The 10,873-nt window shown below is 38.8% G+C and overlaps 1 pseudogene; it reads left to right on the top strand.

Moving 5' to 3' along the window:
- The first annotated feature begins 211 nt into the window (after window positions 1-211).
- On the top strand, window positions 212-312 carry LOC122730240 (annotated as a pseudogene).
- The last annotated feature ends 10,561 nt before the right edge of the window (window positions 313-10,873 follow it).

The raw sequence follows: 10,873 nt of genomic DNA, 5'->3' as shown, positions 1-10,873 counted from the left end.
TCCCAAAGAGTTGGACAGGACTGTAACAATCAAACAACAACAATAATAACAATGATTTTTTCCTGCCCCATTTGGGACCAAACCTCCATATGAAAAGGCAGTATCTTAAAACTATTATAAAGAATGGTATCCACACAAAAAAGAAAAACAGAGCTGCACATGAAGATATGGATCTCACATACATTTTGTTTTTCAAAAGTATATATTAAAATGTTCACTTTGATGGCAATATACAAAAATTAAAATGATATAGAGATTAGTAGACCCCTGTGCAGGAATGACATGTACATTCATAAGGCATTTCATATTTTTAAATATTACCTGAAAACATGATACCATATCAGGTTTCCAATATTTGAAGATTTAAAGATATTTCAAATGGACACCTTGACCAAAAACTGGAATGGTGAGTCTCATAAAGTAAACTTTTGGTATATCTTTTGGTTCATGAGAGTCAACCTGGTTTTGAACCAACCACAAAGTGAAGAGCTACCTTTTCCAGCATGTAAGCACTACTACAGGCGCAGCTAGGTGGAACAGTAGATAGAGCACTGGCCCTGAAGTTGGGAGGACCTGAATTCAAATCTCACTTCAAACACTAGCTGTGTGACCCTGGGCAAGTTACTTAAACCCAATTGCCTTAAACATCTGGGGCCATCTCCAGTCATCCTGATATATATCTTGCCACTGGACCAAGATGGCTCTGGAGGAAAGAGTAAGGTTGGTGACCTTGCACAGCCCTCCCTCACTTACATCCAATTCACTGAAAGTCATGACATCACCCTGTCTACAATGAAAATGAACTTTTAGCTAAGGTTGAAATAGATCTCTTATTATATAACTGTGGGCCAGTAGTTTGGCAATTTGAAAACAGTTCCATTCCTTTGATAACAACAACAACAACAATGAAAGTAATAATAATAACTCATATTTATATATCTTCATTGATTATAAAACGTCATAGATAAGGTAACTCATTTTATTTATAATAGCTGTGCTGAGATCTTTCATCTGTTTTGATGATAGTTCATCCTTAGAGAAGTGACTTTCCAAAGGTCACAAGCTAGTGAGTCAAATAGAAGAGACTCAATTCTGGGTCCTCTGAATCTATCTATTGTACATTCCACTAAAACCCATATCGTGCTATGCTGCTTCTTAGGACGTCAGGTCACAGAATTGTATAGCATGAGGTGTAAGAGGGCAGGATATGATTACCAAGCATTTCAGTACTTTCAGTACACAGTGACAGGGATAAAATTTGTTGACTTAATTCAAGAGGATTTTGAGCAGGCTTTTGAGTGTTCATGCATCTCTGAGCTAGTATAAACATTGTCACGCTGGTATTTGCTTTATATAGTTATGAGACCAAGGGTAAACTATTTAGTGATTTCTGAAAGAAATTGCAAAGGAATATATTTGTAAATTGGGCTTATCTTTTGTTGACTTGGGAGGATCACAGGCCTCAGATTTATAGATAGAAGGATGCTCAGTGCCCATCAACAGTATTGATTAAAGGACTTCTCTATGCCAGGCACAGGGAATTTTGTATTTTTCATACAAAAAATGAAATAATCACTATCAAGAACAAGTACATATATAAATGTATGCAGAATAAATATGACTCCATTCACTGGTATGAGGAACTTTGAAGAAGCTTTCTTTCTTAATGTGGATCAGCACTTCTCAGCAACATAAGGTTTCTGAGCGATTAAGTGCCTAACCTCAGGGTCACACAGATAGTCAAAGGAAGACTTGAATCAAGGTCTTTCTGGCTCTAATGCCAGTTCTCTATCCACTTCTCTTTGGTGCCTCCATGCAAAATAAGTGTAAAGACAGTAAATACCCATAAAGACAAAATCTGAGATAGTTTGGAAGGGAGGGCAGAAGGTATCAGAAAAAGCTTTGTAGGGGAGGTGGTGCTTGAGATGCATCTTTAAGAAAGGGAAGGATTCTATGATGTGGAAATGAGAAAGAAGAACATTCCAAGTGTGGGGGAAGAGCCAGTGTAAAGTCACACAAATGGGACATGGAGTATTCCATATGAGAAAAAGAAAGGACTGTTTGGCTTAATCAGAGAATGATGGAGGCAGACTAATACACAATGAGGTTGGAAAAATAGCCTAGCCCTTCATTTTACAGCTGAGGAAACTCATGCTTATAGAGAAAAAGTAACCTGTGCAAGGGTTTTAGACATCCCAACTCTTCCTTTACATTTTATTAGTGTAGGGAGGCAGTATTTCTAGTTTATATGGGCCAAGAGTACCAAAGTAACAAAGTTTTGCTGCTGATTTTATATATATATATAGTAGTAGGCTTCCACTAGTCGCGGACAACTATGGATCAGCGCCTTGAAGAGCCACAGGCCACAATGTGGCTGCGCAGTCCCGGGAGCCGCAGCTCCTGAGTGACTTATAACTGGTAACTGCCGTATCCCCTGTTGAATCTACCCCATGAGGATCAGCTGGAGTGTCCTCTCCAGGGTGCTGGACTGGGCAGATCAATAAGGAAAACAAGCTTTTGCCCATGCAGTAGGTTTTCCCTCTCTGTGACATTGGTGGATCCAAAGGAGAGGCAGAGCCAATATAGTTTGGCACCAGTGCCGCCGCAGGAGTTGCCAGAGGGATGTGATGTCCAACATCCAACTGCCTAAGGGACTCTGACTCCTGATTTTTCCTCGGGGCTAACCTCCGAAGCCTTTCCCATATATGGGTATAGCCACAAGGCAGCGGAGGTTTAAAATCAGGGTTTCCTTCCCCTAGGCGGGTTGCCTGCCACCTGCCCGAAGCGACAGGTTTTAAGGCACCAGTGACTCGTGTTCGCCCCTTCTCCTGTTAGCAGAAACAGTTCTGCCACGAGAAGGCCAGGAGTTGGACTTCGGTTGTCAGAGGCTATTTGAGACACATGCTATTGGAGCATTTTATAGAGAGTGGGAGCTTATCCCCACTCCCACCACGGCATGACAAACATTTGGAACCATATATATATATATATATATATATATATAGATAGATAGATAGATAGATAGATAGATAGATAGATAGATATAGATATAGATATAGATATATAGATATAGATATATAGATATATATAGATATATAGATATATATAATGTATACACACACACTCACACACACACACACACACACATATATATATATATATATATATAAAATAAAGGCAAGACTGTGGACTACTTGGGTGATCTACAATGACTTAGCATCTTTAGTTTTAGCTCTGCCTCACATAAATCTGATTTATAATATAGGGATAATACCAGGAATATCTAACTGTGTCAGGTAATCATCTGAAACAGTAACACTTTATCTACCTAGACATAGGGCTTGAAAAGAAAGGCAATCTTAGCCCAGGAACACTCAGTTTGATTTTTGTTGTCTGTATATGGTGACTGTGATTAAAGAACTGATGGCCTGTTCCTATCAGGAAGAGGTTCTCTAGCTACTCTACCATAGCAGACCATAGCCGAGAGGACCAGCAGTTGGTCATAGAGGGATGAAACCTAAAAACTTACAGCCATGACAAGTAGTCAGTATGAGACCATATGAGACCAATGGAGCAATGTCCAGCATAAACTACTATTCTTTTTTTTTTTTGCTGGGCAATGAGGGTTAAGTGACTTGCCCAGAGTCACACAGCTAGTAAGTGTCAAGTGTCTGAGACCAGATTTGAACTCAGGTCCTCCTGAATCCAGGGCCAGTGCTTTATCCACTTTGCCACCTAGCTGCCCCATAACTACTATTCCTAAAAGCCACAAAAAGTCCATCAGTGGCTCAATACCTAGTAGTCACCAGTAGTAACCACAAGGCCAACAGGGATACCACACCCATCAAAATGCGAGCCCATGGAAATAAACATACTGACATTGCCAGAAATTATCATGAAGTGTTCAGTATTTTCACCTGGTGATCATATGAGCTTACATCAATTGAATTACCATCTCTATGCTGATGATTCTCAAATCTAACTATCCTGCCCAAAATTCTCTGCAGACCTTTAATCTTGAATCTCAATATGCCTTTCAGAATCTCAAACTGGATGTCCAGTAGACATCTTAAACTCAATATGTCCCAAACTAAATTCATTATCTTTTCCCACATGCCCTCTTACCCATGCCTCCAGCTGCTACCTTCCCTATTCCTGTAGAGGGCAAAACCATGCTCCCAGTCCCTCAGGTTCACAACCTAGGAGTCATCCTGGACTTCTCACTATCTCTTGCCCCTTAGTCCCCATCCCATATCCAATCTCTTACCAAGGCCTGTTGGTTTCATCTTTGCAACATCTCTCGAATATGACCTCTTCTTTTTTCTGACACTGCCACAATTCTTGTACAGGCCCTCATAATCTCACCTCTAGACTATTGCAATAGCTTACTGTTGAGTCTGCCTGCTTCAAGTCTCTCCTCACTCCAATCCATCCTACATTTGGCCATTGAAGAATTTTCCTAAAGCACAGGGAAGATTATGTCACACACACACACACACACACACACACACACACACACACACACCCCTACACAGTGAACTCCAGTGGCTCCCTATTGCTTGATAATGGAAAGTAGCCAATGAGCTAGAGTAGCACCAGGGATAAAATACAGATGATATCTCTACTAATCACAGATTTATTCTCCTATGGGAAGTACTACTGATCAGCAGAAACAACTCCAATAACACTAGGCACACAACAATACTTCTGACATAGACAACAATTTTTCTTCTTGTTTCAGAATAATCTGTAGTAAAGTGGCTAAGAGATCATAAGCCTCTTGCATGCAACCTATCCCTGGACTTACATTGATGCTGAGGTTTTCCCAATACTACCCCTACTCAATATTCACCAGATTATTCAGAAAAACCTTCCTGCCCTGAAAGCCACTCACATTAGGAAAGTGATACAAAACCTTTACTCCATTAAAGGACACCATCTCTGGGCAGTCCCATTCTTCCACATGGTCTAAAAAAGACTTCTGCATACTCATTAAGGGACAATGAATTACTAATAAGTAGGTTAGGCGGAAGAGGATTCTGGGAAGATAGTGGAATGGGTCAGAAAATTCTAGGCTCTCCAAATTTCCTCCACAAACAAGTGAATATAGAGTGGGAAAAAACCCTCCCATAACAAAGGTCGGGGTAAAGGAATTGTCCTCCTAAGACAACTTAAGAAGACCTCAGGAAAGACAACAGATTGAAGTGCAAACACCTCCATGCAGACTCCACTAAAGCAACATACAGCAAGCCTTGGGGGTAGCTGGGTCAGGAAGCAGCCTCAGCCTCAGGAACTTTGACCTCACAGACAGTGTGGGGGTCTGACATCTGAAATAGGGGTGGATTGAAGGACCCTCCACTGTCTCAAGCATTAGGCACAACTGTCTTTGCCAGATGTGGTCCAGTATGTGGTTGCAGGTGAGAAGGCATTAGCACATGCCTGTTGAGTGTGGTAGCAGAGGGGCAGAGACCCCAATAACTTTAAGCACTTGCAAGAGAATAGAGTCCCTGGTTTCAGTTCTAGGGAAAAGAGAAGAGCTGAAATTTTCTGCCAGAGAGAGCCTTACCTGTGTCTTAGGGGTGGAGAGGAGTTCCTAAGGTTGGGCCCCCAGAAAGAGCTCAGAAAATAACAATAAGAAGGACCTGAGGCCTAGGCCACCATTATCCACACCTTGGGGTTAGTACCTGATTACAATAATACACTTCTTCTTCTTCTTTTTTGCAGGCAATGGGGGTTAAGTGACTTGCCCAGGGTCACACAGCTTGTAAGTGTCAAGTGTCTGAGGCCAGATTTGAACTCAGGTACTCCTGAATCCAGGGCCAGTGCTTTAACCACTGTGCCATCTAGCTGCCCCCAATAATATACTTCTAAAAAGAAAGGAAAAAAGATAAAATGAGTAAGTAAAGGAGAAAGAACTTACCTATAGTCAACTACTATGGGAATAGAGAAGATCTGGGTTTATGTTCATAGGAAGATAGCAAAGTTTAAAATGTCATTCCTTCTTCAAAGAGAAACATCAAATGCTCACGAGCCCCAAAAGAGTATTTTGAAATATTTCAAAAATCAAATGAGAAAGATCAAGGAAAAATGAGGGGGGAAAATAAGAGCAATCCCAGAAAATCAAGAAAATTATGAAAAGAGAATCAACCAATTGGAAATAGAGATCCAAGAATTCAAGGAAGAAAATAAGTCCTTGAACACTAGAATTGGGCAAGAGGAAGAGAATGAGATTATAAGACACCAAGAAATTATAAAATGAAATCAAAAGAATGAAAAAATAGGAAATGTGAAACATCTCATTAAAAAACATCTGCTCTGGAGAACAGATTGAGGAGAAATAATTTAAGAATTGTTGGACTACCCGAAAGTGACAATAAAAAAAGAATCTTGAAACAATATTACAAGAAATTATTAAGGGGGAAGAGAGTAAAGTATAAAAATAGAAGTAGAATTAAAGTAAAAATAGAAAAATAAAATCAGCTGATCACCACCTGAAAAAAATCCCAGGAGGAAAACTTACAGGAATATCATAGCTATGTTTCAAAGCTCCCAGGTTAAGGAGAAAAATATTACAAGCAACAAGAAAAAAACAATTTTAATACTGTGTTGTTACAATCAAGATTACACAAGACCTAGTAGCATCTACATTAAAAGATTGTAGGTCTTAGAATGTTATATTTCAAAGAACAAAAATAACTTCTCCAGAAAAGTTGAGTATAATCCTGAATGGGGGAAAAATGGACGTTTAACAAATTCAAAGACTTCAAGTATTTGTGACAAAAAAACAAACAAACCCAGAACTCAATGGAAAATTTGACATAAGATCTAGGAGAAATATAGGGTAAACATTAAAGACTAATTATAAGGGAATCAATAAGGTCCAACTATTTACTTCTTATATGTTAAAATGTTATCAGTATTTTTAAGACTGTCATTATTACATGTGCAGTTTGTAAGGAAGGTTTGAGCTGAGCAGAGTTTGATGGAGAGATTCTAAAAAACAAAATTGGGTAGGAAAGGTAAAAAAATAGTAAAAATGTCTCATACAAATAAGGTGTGAAAGGAAGCACTGATACAGAGGAAGCAGGCAGGGGTAAAGGGCTGGTAGTGCTGGAACTTTAATCTCATCAGATCTGGCTTTAAAGAGGGAACAACATATATATCTAGAAGTCTTTTAAATTTATAAAGAAATAAGAGGGCAAGGGGACAAGTTAAGGGAGGGGCTTTTAGAAGTGTGTAAAGATTAATATTTAGGAAGGTGAAGGGAGAAGATAAAGGAGAGAAATTTTTACTGAAAACATTTTTCATGTATTGGGAGAGACTTTTAAAATACTGAACATTTAAAATTTAATATTTTTCCCAACAACATGTAAAAATAATTTTAACATTCTTTTTTCAATTTTTGAGGTCCAAATTCTCTCCCTCCCACACAGAGAAGGCAAGCAATTTGACATAGGTTATACATGTGTAGTCATGCAAAACACATTTCCATGTAAGTCATGCTGTGAAAGAAAACACTGACAAAAAACACCAAGAAAATAAAGAAATAGTATCTTCTTTCTGCATTCACCAATTCTTTCTCTGAAGATGGATAGCACTTTTCTTTCATCATCCGTCCTTCAGAATTGTCCTGAATCATTGTATTCCTGAGGACAGTTTATTCACAGTGGATTGTCATACAATATTGCTGTTACTGTGTACAGTATTCTCCTGGTTCTGCCCATTTCACTTTGCAACAGTTACTCATCATTTCTTATAGCACAATAGTATTTCCTCACAATCACATACCACAATTTGTTCAGCCATTCCTCAATTAGTGGACATCCCTTCAATTTCCAATTCTTTGCCACCACTTAAAGAACTGTGCTAAATATTTTTGTACATTTAGGTACTTTTCTGTTACTTATCTCTTTGGGATACAGACCTAGTACTGGTATTGCTTGGTCAAAGGGTATGTAGGGCTTTATGTCCCTTTGGGCATAGTTCTAAAGTGCTCTCCAGCAAGGAATCAGTTGTTGTTATTGTTGTTTGTCCTTCATTCTCAAAGAGAGCCATAGCATTGGGGATGATGTTGTGACTTGCAGTGAATTGGATTTAAGTGAGGTAGGGCTGTGTAGAGTCACCAGCCTTACACTCTCCTCTGGAGCCATCTGGGTCCAGTGGCAAAATATACATCAGGATGATTGGAGATGGCCCCCATTTGAATCAGTATACCACTTCAACAGTGCATTAGTGTTTTAATCTTCCCACATCCCCTCTAGCATTTGTCATTTTCCTTTTCTGTCACATTAGCCAATCTGATAGGTGTGTGATGGTGACTCAGAGTTGTTTTAATTTTCATTTCTCCAATAGTAATCTAGAGCATTTTTATGTCACTATAGATAGCTTTGATTACTTTGTCTGAAAATTGCCTGTTCAAATCCTTTGAGTATATATTAATTGAGGAATGACTTATTTCTATAAATTTGACTCCATTTTCTATATATTTGAGAGATGAAGTCTTTATCAGAGAAACTTACTGTTAAAATATTTTTCAAAGTAATGATTACCAAGAATGTATTTTCCACCATCCTATTTTCCCACTGTTGATCCTACTTTCTCTTTCCTTTCACCCTGTCCATTCTCAAAAATGTTTTACTTCTGATTTTTATCTCCCCTAATCTGTCTGTCCCCTCCACAATTTCTCTTATTTCTTTCCCTTCCTATTTTCCTGTATGGTAAGATAGGTTTCTACATCTAACTGAGAGTGTGTATTATTTCCTTTTTCAGCCAATTCTGATGAGAATAAGGTACATAGGTTCTCTTTTCCCCTTCCCCCATCTTCCACTCCTTTGTAAAATCTCTTTCCAGTCTATTTTATGTCATATAATTTACCTTGTTCTAGCTCCCTCTTTCCCCTTCTCCTTGTGCATTCTTCTTTGTCATATCTTAAACTTATTTTTTTAAATAACAATCAGGAGTTGATTGGTGGATTCTTTCCATTTCTATTTTACCCCCCTGATGCTAGAATATCAGGGTAGTTATCCTTGATAATTTCTTGAAAGATGATGTCAAGGTTCTTTCTTTCTGATATGGCTTTCATGTAGTCCAATAATTCTTGAATTATCTCTCCTGGATCTATTTTCCAGGTCAGTTGTTTTTCTAAAGAGCTATTTCACATTTTCTTCTCTTTTTCATTCTTTTGATTTTGATTGATTCTTGATGTCTCATAAAATCATTAGCTTCTGCTTGGCCAATTCTAATCTTTAAGGAATTATTTTCTTCAGTGAACTTTTGTACTTTCTTTTCCATTTGGCCAATTCTACTTTCTAAGGGGTTCTTTTCTTCAATGGATTTTTTGGGCCTTTTTACCATTTGGCCAATTCTGCTTTTTAAGATATTCTTCTCTTCATTATATTTTTGTGCCTCTTTTATGATCCAGCCTATTCTGTTTTTTTTGTTTGTTTGTTTGTGAGGCAATTGGGGTTAAGTGACTTGCCTAGGGTCACACAGCTAGTAATTGTTAAGTGTTTGAGGCCGGATTTGAACTCAGGTCCTCCTGAATCCAGGGCCAGTGCTCTATCCACTGCACCACCTCGCTGCCCCCATTCTGTTTTTAAAAGTGTTTTCTTCAGTATTTTTTTTTTGTTCCTCCTTTACCAAGCTGTTCACTCTTTTTTCATGATTTTCTTGTATCACTCTCATTTCTCTTCCCAATTTTTCCTCTACCTCTCTTACTTGATAACAAAGTCTTTTTTGAGCTTTTCCGTGGCCTGGGGATAATGGAAATTTTTCTTTGAATGTAGGAGTTTTGACTCTTGTCTTCTTCTGAGTGTGTGTTTTGATCTTCCCTGTCACAATATTAACTTTTCATAGTCAGCATTTTTTCCAGCTTATTTCTTGAAATAACTCTAAACTAAAGTGGGGCTCTGTTTCTAGAATGGAGGGGATACCATACAGAGGTAATTCTGGGAACCTGTAAGTTTTGGGGTTCTTCCAAGGTGGTATGACAAAGGAAAATGTTTACTGCTCTCGTACTTTTCACTAATCTGTGAGTGATCACCTTCTACTCTGGAACTGTGACCAGTGTTCCAGCTCCCCAGTGGCTGAAAGCTCTGGTGTGCTAGTCCTCCTCCTCATCCTGGGACTGAGAACCAGGACTGCTACCCAGATCTAAGTATAACCAATGCAACAGAATCCTGCCCCCATTGTCAGCAAAGGGACCTCTGCAATCTCTTTATGACCAGTTGTCTGTCTCCCTTGCCATCTGTGGGCTGAGAGCTTGAGAAGCAGCTGCCTCTAATTCAGTCATCTCCAAGGCTTGCTCCTGGTTTGCTGGGGCTTGGTTTACCAGTTCTGGACCATGGTCCACTCTCACCCTAATACAGCAGACCTTTTCTGCCAACTTCCTAAATTGTCTTGGGATGGAAAATTATTTTACAATGTGTTTTTGTGAGTTCTGTTGCTCTAGAATTTTTTTTGAGCCATTATTTAAAGGTATTAGCAAAGGTTTGAGGGAGAATTCAGGTGAGTACCTGCCTTTTCGCAGCCATGTTGGAATTGCCCTAGGAAATTTATTCAGAAAAATAGAAGGGTGTGTAGATTAAGATTTAGAAGGATTGGGGCGGGGAGGGATGAGGGAGGAACTCTCACTGGGGTAGGTAGAATAAGTAATAGGAAGGTAAAGGGAGAAGTTAAGGAAAGGATTCTTTAAAAAGGTGTGGATTAGGGAGGTAGTGGTTAGAAGTTAACTAGAACTATGAGGAGTCATAGGGTAGAAAGAGAAGCTAAGAAGGACAATAGTAAGGAAAAACAAATTATAATTATAATTTTGACTGTAAAAGGGATGAACTCACCCATAAAACAGAAATGGATAGAAAAGGATTCAAATCCA

This window comes from Dromiciops gliroides, chromosome 5 (genome assembly GCF_019393635.1).
Source record: "Dromiciops gliroides isolate mDroGli1 chromosome 5, mDroGli1.pri, whole genome shotgun sequence".
NCBI classification, from domain to species: Eukaryota; Metazoa; Chordata; class Mammalia; order Microbiotheria; family Microbiotheriidae; genus Dromiciops; species Dromiciops gliroides.
This window is presented reverse-complemented; position numbering and strand designations above follow the sequence as displayed.